Source organism: Seriola lalandi, unplaced genomic scaffold, assembly GCF_002814215.2.
Source record: "Seriola lalandi dorsalis isolate HSWRI2012SDOR001 ecotype SW California unplaced genomic scaffold, Sedor1 jcf7180002054544, whole genome shotgun sequence".
NCBI lineage: Eukaryota > Metazoa > Chordata > Actinopteri > Carangiformes > Carangidae > Seriola > Seriola lalandi.
The window spans coordinates 5,105,268-5,124,744 of record NW_019525097.1 but is presented as its reverse complement, the minus strand read 5'-3'; positions in this window follow the sequence as shown (position 1 = coordinate 5,124,744).

The following is a 19,477-nucleotide window of genomic DNA, read 5'->3' as shown; positions in this document are numbered from 1 at the left end:
TCAGGCCCTCTGCTATAAGCACATCCATTTCTGCCGAGGACGCTGCGGCTCTGGCTCAGAAAGCGAGAGCAGAACAAGAGGGTAGTTTATAGTTTGTATACATTTACTGGCTCCAGATAGCAGCGTCGACCCGGATGAGTATATTTTATGTATCCAGACACAGATACAATCAACATCTCCTCCGTTTATAGTGCTGCTCATAACCTCCCTCTGCACTCACTTTCCAAGCTCTGATACTCCACATCAGCTCTCCTTTTTTTATATCATGACTCACGAGGAAATCATGATAGACTGATAGACTGAAGTAAGAGGATACTGCAGTGTCGAAATGTAATTTCCCAATAAGCCTTATCATGACGGTCAGCGGTGACTGCTCAAAGATTATTAGATAGGAGGAGTCCCCACTGCTGCAGCAGTACACATCATCCAAACTCACATGTGCAGCACAATTAAAGTGCTTATGGATGTTTAATGACATGATGTCATGACACACTCCCTCCCTTTACATGTCTATTAAGTCTATCTGTGTCTGTAGGAGAAATTATATTTTATAAGACCTCCATAAATCTGGAACAACTCTTCCTGGCTTCTCCTCAAGGCCACATTTTCATTGTCAGTGCTGGAGTTTTTAACTTTCAGTGTCTCAGATCAATATTCATTCCTATGTAGTCCTCATAACTGTCAGAGTTATGTTGCCCAATCTTAAGTATTTCTGTTGCAAAAAAAAAAAATGGATGACTTCTCCAGAAAATTCCAACTGAATAAGTGTTTTCCAAACTCAGCTGCAGTGCAGTGACAACCAATATTATGTAAGATTAGTTTGATAGTTAATCTGTTTATATATTTAAGAGTTCCAATGTATTGTAGAGAATTTTATGAATACTGTTTGAATTAATCTGTCACTCTAAGCTTTTATACATCATGCCTCTCTCGACCGTCAAGAGGTTTACTGAATAAGGCTGATCATTGCAACTTTCAACTCAAGTAAGTAAGTAAAGATACTCCTGGTCCTGCATTTAAGATTTTACTTTATGTAAAAAAGTACTGGCAATAAAAGTACTTAAAGTATCATATGTAAAAGTTTCATTATGCAGAACTGGTTCTGTCAGCAGGGCCGTAGCCAGGATTTTAGAAATACAGAGGTCGTGAGCCCCCGAACGTACCCCCTAATAAATGTTTAACCAGATACCAAAAAGGGTTGCATTATTTTGAAAAGACAGAAAGTAGGCCTCTACTTATATTCAAATGTATGCTAATTTTTTATTCAATTCAATGAAATGTTCGGGTCTAAATGCGAGGATGTCTGCACATTGCTCTGGTGAATCTTTTTTCTGTTTTTAATAATGTAAATATATGAAAATACCAACCAAGTGTAAGATTTTAATTGTATAATAAATTCTCTACCCCTCTCTACATGACGTATTATTTTATCTATACTGAATGTATATTATTATAGCATATTATTAAACTACCCAGCAGTTTATTGGCTAACGTAGTTAAAGTAAGTCCCACCTTCACTTGCTGCAACATTAAAATGATCACTAATTATAATTATTTTGAAATGCGCCACTCGAGCACTTTTATTTTAATACTTCAGTATTTTTACTTCAGTAAGATTTTGAATGTAGGGCTTTTACTGGTCACACAGTGTTTGTACAGTGTGGTATTGGTATTTTTTCTGAAGTAACAGATTTGAGTTCTTCTTCCACAACTGGTGTAAGAAGTTTAAGATCAGCATAAAATAAAGAACCTTTTCAGAGCTTCACAGAGGGAAGGAGTATGATCATTTATTTCAATAAGTGTTCATGCTCATACTATTAATACTATTAATCATACTTTTAATTCATTAAGTAGGAATAATACACTATAGAAAATACTCCATACCACATAAATACATACAGCTGTAATGGCAACAAAAAGTAAAAGTAGTCATGCAGAACTGGCTCTGTCAATGTGATATCATTATTTAATTTGGTCATTATTATTGATGTATTATCATCTATAAGATGAATGTTATGGCTGGTCAAAGTGGAGCAATCTTTGACTTTGACTGCACTGTAACTGTGCATTATATACTGAAGCACTGATGATGTGTTTTATATGAACCCCTGAACCTGGAGAGTAGCTAACTTAAGTAAAGGACATTTCACCTTGAAATGCAGTGGAGCACAGGTACAAAGTAATAGTCAAGTACCTCCAAATAGTGCTTAATTATAGTGCTTGAGTAAACGTACTTTGTTGCTTTCCACCACTTGGCCATTTCCAATAGCTATGAAACGACGCCACTTCTTATAGTAACGCCTCTGCTAAACAGTTTGTAAGCGGAAAAAATGTGCTATAATGCGGTGTTCAAGTCCTGGCCTTCAGATATCATTATATCCAGTCAGGAAACTCAAAGCCCTCTGGTATTTGTTGTCATGTTAGCAGCAACATCATAGTGAGTGACCCAAAAACCCGGACCACCACAAACTCTCTCTACTACGGGGTCCACTTTCCTCTCCTCCGGAAAGAGGACTGACCCCCAGAGAGCTGCAGTTTTTCCGTTTTAGCTTAGCATCTTGAATTTCACTTTTCATTTTCCCCTCTGCTGCCTGGCTATACAGTATACCTGCTGCCTTTTGTTTCTTTTCCATACCGGAGATATTTTACCCCCAAAAAAACCACAACAGCTTCTCATAAACGAACTTGGCTTGCGACGGTTATGAAGTAGGTGGCACTCATCTCAATCTTCACTCTTAATTCATGTTGGATGAAAAGTTGTCAGAGTTATAATAGCCAGTTTCCATGGAAGGCTGTAAAAGCCCCGGGCACTTTATCAACCTTATATTAACTGTTAAATGCTCACATATTAAATGTCTGGGTGGGTTAAGTCTCAAATTATGCTCGAAAAGCTATAAATTACATTAGTATTTGCAAATGTACAATAACAATAACAATCCAAACGCTTAACATAATACTGAGAGGCCTTGATTTGTGAACTGTCCTAAGAACTTTTATGAGCAGGATAGGAGAAAGTCCACCTGGCCTGTATTTAATGTCAGCCTTTCCGCCTCCATTAAAAGCTGTCCTATATGTCCCTCTTGGCAACCCAGGACAGGGCAACCCATAAAACAAGCCTCGCAGATTTCACCAATATTTAACGCTTTGAAAAAGTAACTGTGTAAAACAAATTACCTCTGTGAGAGCAGAGGAGGGGGTTTCTGTCTGCAGTGGTTGAGGGATTAACGTGACTAAAAGCTGTGACGTCTCCAGCGCTTTGAGGCATTATCTGTGAAGTTGTTTGATAGGCTGATGGAGATCTCTCCTCCGTTGCCGTAATGTATCAGAGGAGGCCTTATAGAGCCCATATAGATGGTGGGGGTGGTTTTGAAAAAAAAAAAAAAAAAAATGCTTCACCATAACTCAACAAGTGCTTGAGGAACTGCAGCCGACAAACACAGCATGCCAAAAGATAGAAGTTCAGTTTAGGAACTCTGCTTCTTCCTCTTTTGGCAGATTAAGATGATAATGTCACTATTTGTCATGATGATGATGATCATCATGATGATGGAGATGATATGAACATCTCAAGAATGGTGGAGAAACACTCCAGTACAGGTGCTCATGCATTTAAAATCTTACTTAAGTAAAAGTACATTAGCATTAATAGTAAAGTACTTTAAATATGAAAAGTGCTCATTATTCATCATGACAACCTCTTTTAAATATATTATTGTAGATCAAATCATTGTAGATTGGGTAAACTATAACTTTACACTATATTTTATGAGAGGATCATATGTTTTTTTCTTAATCTGCAAAGTAGCTCGTAATGTAGTGGAGTCAAAAGTAAAAATATTTTGCTATGAAATGTAGTGGAGTAATAGAGTGGAGTAGTATGAATAGGAAATACTTCAGTAAAGTACCTCAATAGTTGGACTTAAGTACCCTGCTTAAGTAAATATGCAATTACTTTCCACCACTGCCAATAAAAACTCGATTACAAATACAAGTCCTGCATTAACAAGTCTTAGTTTTACCACTAAAACATATTTTAAGGGTAAAAGTTGACGGTGCGCAGACAGAATTTCTCCAGAAATGTCATATTTTTACATTTACATTTACATATATATCATTGGGGTATTGTTATTAATGTAAAGATAATAAAGATTTAAGCAGCATTTTAATGTTTAGGACAATAAGCTAATTTTACCGAAACCCTAAAAGTTACTTGGTTAAAACTTTTCCCAGTGTGGGTTAGTACATCACAGACACAGAACTGGATTCATTTAATTTGACCCAAAAACAAACTCATCTTAAAACTGTCACAAATCTACTGTTAGTTGTTCAAGTCATTGTAGTCAATAACAGATATGTTTAAAATGTTTGTTTAAAAAGAGTGAGAGTGCATTATAACAGTTTGTTATATTTACCCAAACTGCCCAGGTGATATCTAATGTGCAGTTTATTCACTGTTGGAGTTGATCCTACAACAGTCCATCATATTATAGACACAGTTCCAATGTTTTGTATGTAAAAACCTGAATACAGCTGTCAAATAAATGCAATGGAGGAAAAAGTGCATAAAAAAGTATAAAGTTGCAGAAAGTATCTCAAAATTATACATGAGTACAGCTCTTGCTTTTCAGCACTGTTTTATGCATTTTCTAAATTACACCCTAGCTTTATTTGCCAGAAATATTTTAATCTCCCAGATATAAATTAATATTTTATGGCACCCGCTGCACTCAGAGGTGGTAGCTTTGGGCTAATGTGCATTAAACTCCACACCCAAAAAATGTGTTCATCATCAGTGGAGCATTTTATTCGGCCATTGTAACTACGGGAGTGATTGTCGATGCTGTCTTTCCTTCAGAGGTATGTTTGTTCCATCAAACACTGATTTATGAGATCAGCTGGATGCTCTTTTCCTAAACGAGCTCTGAATCATCGGCATGAGAGATGACTTCCTCCTGAGACTAGCAAAATATTATTACATGGTGCGAACCTTTAATTTGATAGGAGGCCAAAATGTTTCCAGACACCCCCGTCATTTTAATCCAATTCACTGGAATAACCAGTATCACGTCTTTTATTTATGGGCAATTTGTTCCAAATACACTTGGTATGTTTCTCCTTAAGTAGAATTAGAAAAGAGTGAAGTTGCAGTGGAGAAAGAGTGAAATGTGCACTGACCTCAGTGCCAAGAGAGTTTATGTTTAATATACTGTGCGTGAAATTGAAATATCACCAAAAGAATCTGCAGAGTATTTAACTGAATGATGTATTTTAAAGATTTTCCTCCTTACACTTCATATTTACCCTCAGTAAATATTCAGTTGCTGTATAAATCCTGAGATTTTTACACAGTGGACTGTTCTGCAGCTGCACACGTACCAAACATGTTCACCAACGCTGAAAGCTGAGCCCCTCGTACAGAAGCTGTCGCCACATTTCCAAAAAGCCACATTATTGAGTGCTTTTTTAACATGGTCACAGTTTCCAAGCATCTTGGCCTTGCTTTCAAAACCAGGCCCTTGCCAGCAGTTGGGAGTGGAAGAAGAAGAAGAGGAAGAAGAAGAAGAAGGAAAAGGAGAGGGAGAAAAAAAAAAAAAGACATCTCAAGTTAAATTTAAAGATGTGTTTCTCTTGGAAGCCAGGCTGCGCTGCCATAAACCAAGGGAGACATTTTCATGCTCCACATTTTTCATGGTTTCTCTCTGAGTTTCCTCCCTTCCTTTCTCACTCCACCTTGGCTCCAGAGTTACCTACGGCTGCACTGGCTGCAGACCACAGCCAGCGGGGCACTGTGGGGTGGCCAGTTCCTCCCTCTCGGCCTGAACAGTAGCCCTCCCCCCACCCCCGACTCAAGAGCTCTCCTGGTTGTCCTTGGATGGCTCTCACAGTGGAGGATCCCTCAGAGAATCTGCCACCTGGACAGCACAACTTAAAGCTCTCTTTCACCACCCTTCTCATATAATACACTGCCTGCACACTCGGAGCTGATGGCCAACAGTAATCAGTTAGAAGCTAAAAGTCGTCTGACCTACCGCTCTGTTTTTTAATGTGGCCATGAAGGAACCGTTTTATTGCAGACTGCAGACTGTTGTCTTGTGCCAGCACTGTGTGGTATACGCTGTAATTTGTGAAGGGTGCAGAGGTTTGGTATTAATTAGGGCTGTGAAATGGCAGCAGTCCGACCGCCTGCCCGTTTCCATAGAGGCTGAATTCACTGAGTGATGTACACACTGGGAGGGGGATTATGGCCGAGCTCTGGCTGCCCGCTGAGATGCAAACACAAAAGAGAGGATGTAAAAAGCACTTTCATTTCACATGACCTGTCATCAGCAGCAAATTTTCACTCTGCTCTCTGAAACCAGGGTGAACTGCCTGCGGCTTTCAAACTAACCGTATGTTGGGTCCAAGCATCAGATAGAATTGACGTTATATGCGTGCAAATGAGAGAGTTGCTGGCATATTCAACCTCAGTACTGGCTTTCAGGAGCATGAAATTATTATTTCTCTCAGTGATGAGAATATCATGTTTTGAGGTTAGATTTTATGGTTTATGTACAAATTTCAAAGTGGGGACACTTCACATGGGGTTATGCTCAAAATACAATGTCAAACAGTTTAACTCAAGCTCCTTTGCTGCCTTAACTGAACTTAACTTAGCTCAACGTTGTCTCACGAGTTGCAAAAAATGTAAAACCAGCCGACCTAAGTTCACTGAACATGAGAAAACAAATTCAATAAATGTGAGATATTAAGTTGAGTGGGTTTCACTGACAAATGTTTCATCCTCATTTCCTTTCAAGTTACATTTTCTCAGTTTGAAGAGTCAGTTCTTCTTTTGCCACAAAGGCCTTCGAGCTGTGGCCGCTCCTGTTGGGAGTGTGGAGCGAGTACAAAGACAACATGTAAAGCCACTCCCAGTAAGTCTATTAATATAAAAGTGTAGAGGGGCAGGCACTAAATTTAACACTAACTCCCTTGGTTCACATTGTGTTTATTATTATCAGAGAGAACGCTACAAATGAGGATCTCTGGAGTGGTTTAACTCTAAGACAATGCATGCTGGGAAGCCTGCTAATATGTTGATTCTGTTTCTTTGGAAGTTTTCAATTTATATGACAATGAAAACTAGAATTTTTAAACCTGCAACAATTTCTTTTTTTTTATCATTTTGGGGGCAGTGGAAACACAACACCGACAGATCGTCATCTTTTAAGCTGATATAGCAAACAGATGCTGATTTACACACCCAGCAGTTACCAAGCAACAGTAGATCAGACGATCATGTCAGAAATAATGTAAAAATATCACATGACCATTCACGTCCACTGGAGGCAGACTGTTGGGAATTGGTTTTCTCACGTGATAGGAATGTGACAAATCAGGGAATGACTGTGTCTGCATCATTGAGTCCATAAGTAAGTTTTTGCCCATCGAGACTAAAATGGGACCAGCAGCGTTTCCAAAAGTCTCCATGTTAGGCATCAGGCGTAGACATAGCAAAAGTAATGATTTTTAAAACTAAAACGTGTTAGTGCGGATGTAGCCTGAGAGAGATGTCAGGCTCTTTAGCTGCGAAATCCTGCACTATTTTCACCAGCTGGTCAGTTACCTGTCTGTTTGCTGTTTGATGCTGAGCAGGTGGCATACACAGGAGTTAAAGAGCCTTTTCACTGAACACAGCTGCCTGCTGCAGCCAAAAATGACTCCATGAGAGCAGTGACAGTGAACCAAAACAGTAAAGTTGTGGGCCAGACAGCTGAACAATGAACTGAAACTCGCTATAAAGCTCTGCAAGGGCCGTGGGGGGGCTGCAGATTCAGGCGATAATCCCCTGTAGGTTCATCACTATGAGTAATGTCTTTCACATTGTTTTTAGATTATTGTCATTAGACCTGGAGTTATCATAAAAAATTATAGATTATATATAAAATAGATTATATGTAGAGATATAAAATCTACGGTCTACAGCACAAACTACATTAAAGTCTTAGCACAACCTGACACATGATGTAACTGGGGTCACCTGAATGGCCTCTCTGAAGATAAATGTTAAGTCTGCTGAGTATAGTCTGAGGTTTCCTCATTTCCCCTTTTTGGTGCTTATCGAGGCTCGCAGATGCCGTTTTATGGAGAACAGCTAAAACGAAACACCGCTCACCGAATAACACGATGAACTGCATGTTCACTTATGCTGATTTCAAATGACTAACAAGGTTTTGCCTCTTCATTCAGTGAATGCAGTGTCACATAAACATGTTCTCTCTTTATCAAATCAGATGTTATCATTTAAGAAGAAAGGTGCTAGCTCATGTTTCTTAACGCTTTATTTGAAGGGCAACTTGCAGTGTTAAGTATCAACATTTCCAAGAAGTGAGCCTGTTGATAGTAAAAGCCACACATTTTATACTGACGTCCTGCAGCACTCTTTAAGCAAACCGTGAGAATGACAAGACCAGAGACGAGGGTATAAAGAGCAGCCAAGCTATTTTTATCATTATAGTACTTTTAAAAAACCACTTTAAAGTCATGATTGTTTCATTTAGTGTGAGAGAGGCAACAGTCCCGCAGTGTTTAGACCACCCCAGGGACTAATCACAATCAAGCATGTCACTTGGCTCATTGCTCATGCCCTTTTATCTGGTAGTGCCCCTTATTATCTGACTATGTTGTAGCATTAGACCTGATCACACTTCATTATTTGTGTGTGTGTGTGTGTGTGTGTGTGTGTGTGTGTGTGTGTGTGTGTGTGTGTGTGTGTGTGTGTGTGGTGTCAACACTCCAGAGAACACACACTTTGGACTGATCCTGATGGATTATCAAGGAATTCTTCTTCACGACTCTGCTTGTTAAGGGGAGGAGAGGGTAAGAGCGGGAAAATAAATAAGACGTCACTTGGGTTTGTCTTGTTCTTGTTCCAAAATAAACAGAGCCATGGCAGAGAGAACTGCAGGGGCTTTCAGGGCTGCTGAGTATTATACAGCCCCTTTGATCGAAACAATTTGGGATCGAGAAAGTGCCACACACTCATCACCACAGCAACCAGAGAGGAGACATACAAGTGAGAGTCAACAGGTGATTTATAGAAAGTGCTGCTCAGTTTCACATCCTTTGTCCCCACTTCCTTTTAACTGATTTAGCAGACAGATTCTGATGCGGGTGAGAGATCATAATTAATGTCCTTATTTGCATCTGTGTGGTTACAGTAAAGCCATTTCCAAGACTGCGACTTTAATGCTGTTTAAGGGAGAGTATGATTTACACTGGTTTCACAAGGGTCACATAGTCTAAGCTTTCATGCAAGTCAGTGAGCACACTGTGACTTTCTTGTTCTGCTGTGTGCGCATGTGTGCGTAATGTTTGCACATATTTAAGTGCATGAACATGAGTGTGAGTGCGAGCCCTGTAACCCATATGTGCAAGGGGTCAGAGTTCAGTTCCTGCAGGGTTTGTTTAGGAATATATGACACTGCACAGCTGGCCTAATCATCTGTGCATATCTGACTATAAAACTTAACTGAGCGTCGCCAGAGCTAGCTGCCTTTATCAGTGAGAGATGGAGTTATTCCCACTCCGCACGGACAGAGGCCTCAACCCCAGATCTGCTGCTCCTCTCCCAGTGGCCCTCATAAGGAACAGCACTGCTTGCTCTGTATGGAGGAGCATTTAGATAGCAGTGTGCGCTAATATGTGTTCAGTTAAACCAGTTCAGTTAAACTGCACTCAACTGAACTGCAAAAATGACTTCTGCTATTGTCTTAAAGAACCCTCCTGATGAAAATCAAGTTTTTAACCTTGTTAACATGTCCATATGATGTTTTTCATATGATACAAGACATCTCATGAGTGAATTCAGCACGCCATGACTGCGTATCTCCATCTTGGAACTGCAGTGAACCAATGACAGTCTCCTTTCCTCTAACGTAACCATCTTGACACGCACCGCTCTTTCGCCGGTCACCGAAACCTTGTCAGTACAGAGAGCAAGAGTTTGCATTAGCACAGCCATTAACTCTGTGTAACTAGGCTTATTGTTCAGATACATCTTCTAGTCTTTTAGTGGATAACAACCTCCTGAGTCTGGGTCACACAGAGGCTCAAACATGTGGCTAAGTCTGTCTGATGTTTCCTTCGCTAACCATCTTGATATGCACTGCTCTTTCACCTGTCAACCAAGCACAAGCAGTGGTGGTGGTGGGCGGGGTCGCTGAATGCAGGAAAATGGCATGGGCTGGAGATGGCAGGTGGTGGTGGGTTGGAGAGCAAACAGGTAGGCTGGTAAGCAGGCGAGTCATGAACCTGGAGCACAGGAAAGAGAGATAACGATTAGCCCTGAATACAACACCAGGAAACAATTGACTAAGAACACTGGAGAGGCCTAAAGCGTATAAACTATCACTGTGGCTGAAGGAAGGATCTGACGAAGAGCGAGTCAAGAGCCAGAGTAGATACACAGCAGGATGATGAGCGTGATGGAAGGCAGATGTGCGATGATCAGCGGGGAACCAGGAGCCAGGAGAGTCAGGGACGGGACGCCACGCCCACACCACACATACACAGACAGAATCAGACAAGGCAGCGCAGGAGACACAGGGGAAAGGCGAACAAAGAAACATAAGGGAGGACTAGAGACACGGCTGCGCTCTGACAGCATATCACACATGCAATAATAAAAGCAAGAGGGCTTTTGAAAGGAATATTGGTTTGATAAAGGACACTTATTTCCAGGCTTTTGTCCAGCTTTTTTTTGTTGTTTTTTTGAGGTTGTCCTCTTTTATCTCTCTCTTTTTTTATTTTGGCTGCATCTTCATTGCTCTGTGCTGATGAGAGCACTAAAGCAAAAATCCGTCAGACACTGCAACGTCTTTCTCAATCAACTTTTTAATGACATTCTCTGTAAGTGCCGCTTTGTATGTTTAGCTATGCTGGCTATCATTACAGCCCTTCTTTTGTTAAATGCATCACCTGCTGTGCAGCAGAGAGCTCTTCCAGAAAAGATCTACCAGATAACCGGGGAGAACAGGAAAAAGGAAAAGCTTTTGTGTTATATGGTGTTATATCAGTTAACATAAAAAAAAAAAAAGAAAAAAAGTCTGTTTAATGTTCTCCACCGTACAGCTGTGTGATACATGCTGACCATGTATATCTGCCCACTCCACTCCACTTCCCTGTTCTCCCCTGACACACAGTTGACCTCAGGCTCACAACATCCATCAGATGATCATTACAAGTTGGAGGTCATGACCTGCACACTCCAATCACCACACCTCTGCCTCTTCCTGCAGTCACCCTTTGCTGTATACAGACCCTCCATTTCCTCTCAACCTGGAAAAAAAAAAAAAGAAAAGTCACTGACTTCATAATGTTTCCCCCCGGCACAAGTTCGTGGATTGAGATATAAAGCGATCCTGTCTGACTGCAGGAAACAGTCACAGGAAGTGGAGATGCACTACATTACTTCGAGTGCCCCTTCACGTTATTTATTTGGACGGATTTTTCTTTTCTTTTTTTTTTTTCTTTTTTTCATGGGAATCCCCTTCCCTCCATCACTCTTGGAGTCCCAGAGAGTCGATGTCTGGGAGCTGGAGGAACAAGTCTGCAGTGTCATGTAGCTTGTTGAGGCTACAGGGAGAGATCACTTCCCTTCCCTCGCACCCTGCCACATCAGCCCCCCTCCCTCCTCCTCCTCCTCCAAACAAAAACTCATGTGGGGGAATCCAATTAGTTAATCTCACTCTTGACACACTTCCAGCACAGGCACGCCATTCCTTCACAGATCCTCTCATAACAAGCTGTCGGAGAGAGAGGGAGAGAGAGAGAGAGGGACAGAAAGTCGGAGCTGCTCTGAGTGAGGCTATTGATTATGAGCCTTAAACAGACAGGGAGACATCTGGCTTCCATTACGGCCTGTGATGGGATACAGGGCTCCTCAGCAGCCAGCAGCACAGGCCACACGACGTACAGACACATGCTACGCAGCCTGTAATTACTGCCTATGGGATTGATCTGGGGGAACAGGAGTGATCATCTAAAGCTGAAACAGGTTTATTGTGGGTTTTCCATTATTCAAGGGAACATGACTGTCTAATTTATCTCGACCTGTCAAACTAGCGTATGACATAAATTGGTCATTAAGAAGTATGGCTGCGTACTGTATATAGCAGGACAGGAACTCAAACTTATTTTTGACATTGATTAATGAGGAATTTACTTAAATTTAAAGAAAATTGTTCAGACTGAAAAATGTCCAAAAACACTCACATTTCCAGAGGCCAAAGTGACATCTTCAAATTGTTGTTGCAAATAAACTAACATTTTTCTATGATAAAACTGACTAATTGATTAATTGACTAATTATTTCAGCCAAAACACCTGAAATTCATAATGTTAGTTTAATAAATAATGCTGTTATTGACTGATTAGGAGGGAGATTTAAATCTGTAAATAACAGATAAAATACAGAAGAGAGACACTTTATATTTCACTAAAGCAGCAGCACTGAGAAGTATTAATTATAATTATATATAATTCTACTAAGCAGTATTAATTATAATTATTATTTCTTTTTTAAATTTATGTAGTGGGAAAATGTTGGGAAAATGGGAAAATGACCGTTATGTGCTTGAACTTTTTCCTGGTGAAAAGGAGCCGGGCACACTGTTGCTAGCTGTTGCTAGCTGTTGCTAGCTGTTTCCCCCTGTCCCCGGTCTTTATGCTAAGCTAAACACATTAATGAGTAAAGCTTAAAGTTCTCGTTATAATCAGCGGCATCATGCTGGTTGAACAATTAAGATGCATATTGTATTATAAAACAGTTCAAATCCAGCTCGGGATCTTTGTTACATGTCACATTTGAAGCTGGTTTCCTGTCTATCGCTAAACTGTCAACAGTTCAATAAAACAAAGAGGCAGTTAAACATAGATTTTTAATTTTCAATAAAAACTGATTTTAAATTTACATATGCTTTTTTTTTTTTTTTAACACTACGTCTAATTATACTGTGCAGCGCCACTGAGGCACTGATTATGCATTTGTGTATATGATGTGTATCAGCAATAGAATCAACCTTTGGGTTTACACAGAACTGTATAGCATCTTTATCTAATCTGATCACATTGCTCTTGTGGCCTGGGCAGTGGAGTGTATTTGTAGAGTGGGGAAAGACTTCCCTTAACTGCCTTGTTAACCACTATTGTGTACTTGACCAAAGTGTCTGCGTTCTCTTTAACCAGCAGGACTCAGGATTTAGTTTCTCACGGTCATGTTGCCCTCCTCTTGCAACACGGACTGTACATCTTCTGCAAACCTATCTCTGCTGGTGGCACCGGCGTTGTCGTCTGTGACCTCAGACTGTCCAACAACAAAAAAAATAAAACATTTTTTTAAAAAAAGTGAAATGCAATTTGCCACATTGTTCTTTTACGTCCAAGGCTATTTCTCCCCCAGGGCCAGTTACTCTGAACACATGGTCTGACTGATGGTTTTGCTATAAGCAAACTCAAACTGCCAGAGAGAAGTAATGGTAAAGAGTCTTCCTGCAATATTACTTATCACTGTGGCAAGATGGAGATTATTGACTTAACTGGTCCAAACATCAACAATGAGTGATTTAAGGCCCTCCTCTCAGTGTCGGAGGTTTGTGTATTTTACTTAACCAGAGGTAGAAGAGAGTAAAAAAAAAAAATCTTTATTTATTCACTCAGACAAAGACGCAGGCCACACAATCACATCGTGTCATCGCTACGAAACAAGACGAAAAGCTGTTGTGACTTTAATGTGCTTGTTTGGGGTTGTGGGGGGCGCGTTGATGAGGTGGGAGCAGGTCATGTCATGGTGGTGAGTAAAACTAACAGCACTAAATCACTTTTAAAGTTAAGCTAATCAGACAGAGCGCGTGCACACACACACACACACACACACACACACACACACACACACACAGTATGACCGTGTGAATGGAGAAGATAAGTTTGTACAACAAGAGAGGCCCAGATCGGAGTTGGTAGCTCTACGGTATGTGGATTTATTCAGCAACTGAATTACTATTTATTGCAGGGATTGTGTTCTGGCTTGCATTATATTATATTCTACAGGTGTTGCTTTTATGTATTGTTGACTTACTACTCTGCAAGGTTTCCTCCTGCACATATTAGCCTACTGGTGTCTCATCTTTATTGGTGCACTCACAAATAAATGTCTCTAGTATGTAAGTGCACGTACATATGTGTGTGTGTGTGTGTGTGTATTCACTTCACGTGCACTCTGCAACATGACAGACACGACAGCTAAACCGCAAGGCAATAATTTACTGATGCACCTCAGCCGCGCTCCCTGCGCCTGTCTGCAGCTCCTGATGGATGCTGACGGCTCCAGAGATGGACTGCTGCTGATAGGGAGTGACCAGAGAGGAGCCTGATTAAAAGTAGTGGAGCATGGCTGAGGGCGATAACCCCGATCCAGCGGTGATGAATCCACTCTGGACAGGCTGCTGTCTCTTTAGGATCTTGCCTCAGCCAGGCACTGTGTGTCCAAATAAACGTTGAAACAATCCTGCTTTTATCAGCAGGATTACGCTTGTTTTCCTTTCCAGGGCTTTCCTTGTGTGGGCTCAAATAGAGCATCCTCCCCCTCTATCGGGCTCTATAAACTGAAGGTGTGATTCACCCGCCCTGACTTCACTGTGTTTATACAATTCTGGGTCTATCTTCTTGAATTAATGAGCCCGAAAGCACCATTAGACAACTATTTGCCTGACTAATCTGGAGCCAATATGAAATAGTGAGAAAAAGTTAAAATAATCTGCCCTTTATTTGTGATAACATAAACAGTGGGGTTGTTTTAAAGGATGATAACATTAAATATTGGGCCTGGGGAGGGGGACAGAAAGAGGTAGTTTACATTCTCACTGGAGTAGTCTTGATAACAGGCCAGAGGGAATATGAACCGCTTTAAATATGTGCATTAGTGTAATTTATTGGGCTTCCCTCTCGGCCCTGCTGTTCCTCCACCTCCTTTTTCCCAAACAAAAGACAGGCCAAGGCTCCAGAATGGATGGGAGTGAAAAATCATTCACAGTGGATAATCACATAAAACAACGCCATATTTGCTGCCTAATAAGCACAAATTCCAATTCCATCTGCCTCCTCCCTCTGATCAGGATTAGGCGACTCCTCCGAGCAGATCTGGGTGATTTACATCCGGCGATTTGGAAATGCTTTGGTTTTTGGAGTAGGTACGAGGAGAGTCAGGGAGGGCGGGGTAAAGCCAGAGATTTCATAATTCTTTGTGTATGTCTGGAAGTCATCCACGCGTTCTGATTTTTAACCAATTAATGAGGTTCTGGCCGCGAGTTCCAGCACTGCAAGGTCAAGTAAATCATGCTTTAGGGCTCCAGTCCTCCCTGCTCTGCTCTCTCACTCTCCTCAGCTCCACATCCTGTGATAACGGAAAGACAAGAGGCCTGAGAAATACCACCTCATCGACACTTATGTCCATCCAGTAGAACATATTTTAGAGTACGAGCGCCAACCGGCTGTAAAGCCTGCTTTTAGTAGAGACTAGAAGCTGATGAATGGGAGTGGGGCAAGAGCAGTGGGACTAGAGGTCACTTTCTTCATTTCACATTTCACAGCAGATTGTTGATGTTATGCACATTTCCCTCTCCAGAGGTGACTTTTTTTTCTATCTGGGCCTGTGTTTTATTGGAGCATTATAAAGAGTTTATATGTGATTTAGCTGCACCATTTCCCTTTGAAGGAATATGTGGTGGAGAACATTCACATGAGGGAAAAGTTGACATCATTAGACATAATACCCTGAAACCTAATAGAGTAACACCTAAGTAACGAGCACTACAAATCAATCAACTCGTTTAATGCAGAAAAATAATTTGTCTTTTCATTTAATAGCTGTTAAAATGCTATAATTTTTACACATGTGTTTAGTGTTTCATATTTAAGAGGAAAAAGGGTGACAACATTGTCAAACAAGCATGAAACTGGAGCACAGTTCACCACTCATGGAACATTGTGGGGAAACACTGCCAAGTCCTGCTTGGCTGTGTTTTTTTGTCCTGCTGTAACCAATAAGGCAACATTTATCACCTGAATTAATTCCCACCACTTTCGAAAAAAGTTTGTAGAAAAATGTTTTTCATTTTTGACTGTTTTTCAAGAAGAGCCCTCAACAGGGGATCTGACCAGAAGTTTCCAAGTGTTTTTTTTTATTTTTTTTCACCTTTATTCAAATTCTTTTTCATTTTACCAACAGAAAATATTTGATCTTGTTGCTGCATGTTGGCTGGTTTCTGATGAGCTGATTAAAACAAGAAGTTCGCAAGAATTATTACTGACATTAATCAAACCTACTTTTCTTTTTCTATATCCACAAGGAAAAGTGTGTGCAATCCTTGCGGCCTGGTCAATAAATGCTTCTTACCGACGTAATCTGATCCTCATGAATCCAACCATAAAGCAAAATAAGCATAAATTTAGTCCACACTACTGTGCATCAGTATAGAAGAAACTGGATGGTTGCCAGTTCAAAGCTCTGGACTGGATCAAGAGAATCCTGCAGGGAAAGCTAATGACTAATGCTTTGTCCTGCCCGCAGTGCTATCTTCAATGTGCCCTTGAGCAAGGTACTTAACCTCCAACAGTCCGGCAGTGTCGGTCAGCTGGCAACACACAGAGAGAAGGCTGATCGTGCATGTCCAATAGATCTTCTCAATGGAGTTTCAAAATCTTCACCCTGAAAATAAATAAAAGGTAATGCAGTCTTCTGTTAAAAAGATCATTATTTTTAATTCTATTTCTTTCTTTCTTTCATTCTCAACATTATGTTCACAAATAAGAAAACTTCACTTGAAATAAATTTCAATTTCCTTTCCAGGCAAATTAAATAATCTCATTGTATGCTACTTTAATATTTTTTCAGTATAAAAAGTAAAGTGCAGCTTTAACATACACCTGTAAGGTTTGCCAAGCAGTTTAGTTTTGCGTCCTTGTAAAGTTTGGGGCACTCGCAAGAGACAGATTAAAAAAACAAAAACAAAGTGGCAGAGCCCAAAAGGTTCCTAGTATGGGACAAGCCCCAAATATCCATTTCCCATAATGCAACTCGGCACAGTCTTTCTTTAAACTCTCTCTGCCTCATGCTTTCAGGTGAAATTTTAAGTTTCGATAAGACTGACGCAGCAGCAGAGTTATTTTTTGATGCTTAAGAAACCTCCCTCCAGAGTCACAGAAGAGATTATAAAACTGTTATGAGTAGTGCTTTTCATGATGAGTGAGCTGAATGACATGAGCAGTATCAATGCCGTTTTTGAAATGAATCCATGTATCCCTGATATGATTTAAGGCGGCGCAGGAGGACTCCCTTCTTGACCATTTCACAACCTAAGTTTATCCTCACATTCCTTCCTCTGGCTAATACTTTACCTTGTTTATAAGATTATCTGCCCAGTCACAGTTAACTTAATGTATGAATTAGACCAGGGCGACAACTCAGAATAAATCTGGCCTGTCTGCGATTATCGCCATTACATACTTCAGGGGCTGTTAAAACAAACGGGGCGGTGATGTCAGACGTCCATGTCGGACCAGCTGAGGAGAAGCAGTCTCCACACTCTTGGCTGATGGCTCCAGACAAGCACCTTGATGGCTGTAATTACTGTCATGTTCCAAAAGAGATGAGAGATACCAGAGGCCCAAATAAAACCTAAAACGTTTTTGATATGATGGATTTCTCCAGCTTTGTTTAAAAATTCCTTCAGCTGTCTGTCTGGAGTCTCGAGGAGATGATGACTTGAGCACTACAGTTGGTCCATTCACCCCTCCAGCGAACAAAAGCTTTATAGTGTTTAAAACAATAAGGATGGCAAGATTCAAAGTTTGCACGCAGCTGCCATTGCTGCCTGTTTGCTCCACGAGTAAGTATGCAGGCTGGTTTCAGTAAATGTCTGCTGTGTGTTTACATTCTACCTAATGCACTCAGATGACACTGAATCTAAACATGTTCACACAGAGTCTCTGCACTGCTCAGCTTTACTGGCACATTCCAAGTAGGTCCATCTTTATGAGTCCAGCTGTCTTAAGGCTGAAGTTTCTCACTAGCATTTAAACTTAAGCAGTCGCTCACTGAGTCAACAAAGATTTGAATTATGTTCAGTTTTAAAAGAAAGTATTTTTATTGTTTCAGTGTATTGCAGTGGTGGAGAAGGAATTCAACTCATTTACTTAAGTAAAAGCTGCAATAAAAAAAACATGAAAAAGTATTTTACAATTAAAAGTTCTGCATTGAAAATGCTCAGTAAGACTAGAGATGTATTGTTAGCAAATTTACTGAAGTATCAAAGGTAAAAGTACTATAGAAGAAAAATGGCTGGCAAAAAAAAAGGCTGTGATTTACTGCTATAACATTACGAATTCACCATTGAGTGTTATACTGCTATATTAATGATGACTAATGCTAATGTAAGTAAAATTTTGTGTTTTAGTTGTTTGAAGTGGAGCTATTTTCAATATTACTGCTTTTATGAGCACTGTTTAGCAAGTTACCCATCACATAAAACTCATTAGGTGTGTTTTCATCCGCCACTTTTTTGTGCATTTTCAATTGCATTTAAAAAACACAGAATATGCAACACTCTGACATGGAAAACTTGGTGTATTGATAAAAACGAAATGCTACAAATCGTAGTGGAAACAGAGCAAATAAATCTTCACGTACATGGAGCATGTGACTTTAACGTCCACTGGTTCTTCTGCTCCACTGAAGAGATGAAGAAATTGCGGCAAACGAGACCAGAACTTCCCTCAAATGAATATATCCAACAAACAGAGATGCCATATTTCCATCACAGTTTCTATGTGGTTCACCACTGTTTGAGGTCTGACTGGTGCTCAGCTCCTAGTATTCACATTGCGGTTGCGGATGGAAAAACACATTAAATTTGTGCCTCATTTGAATGGGAACCCGACTGTTGAAGAAGTATTCATGTTACTTTACTAATCAGTCAACGGCAAATGTAATTAAAAATGACATTTCTCTGTACAGCTTTGTCACATGTGCCTTTAAGCTTCACATCTACACTCACAAGTCACATATTAACAGCTAGCTTAATATTGGCGCTGGCGACTCCTGAATGTAGCCTTTCCATTGGCTTATGTTAACCAACCATTAGTCGACTCTGACGTTACCAGGAGTCACATTTCTCCATTTTGCTGCAGGCTAATCATTCCTGCACCAAACTAGCTCTACATCTACACCTTGGACCAGTTTATCCCCCAAATGCAGCAAAACTAAACTGATCAAACTGAAATAGTGAACAAGCCAACATGTTAAAGTAACAGTAACTGTGACTAGTGACTGTGATTATTACTGAATTTTAAATTGTGATTCCTTACAGTAAAAAAGTCATCACACTAGTGTACCACATTACAAAGTCAAACATGACTGCCTGAGCATTTATAACAGTGATTG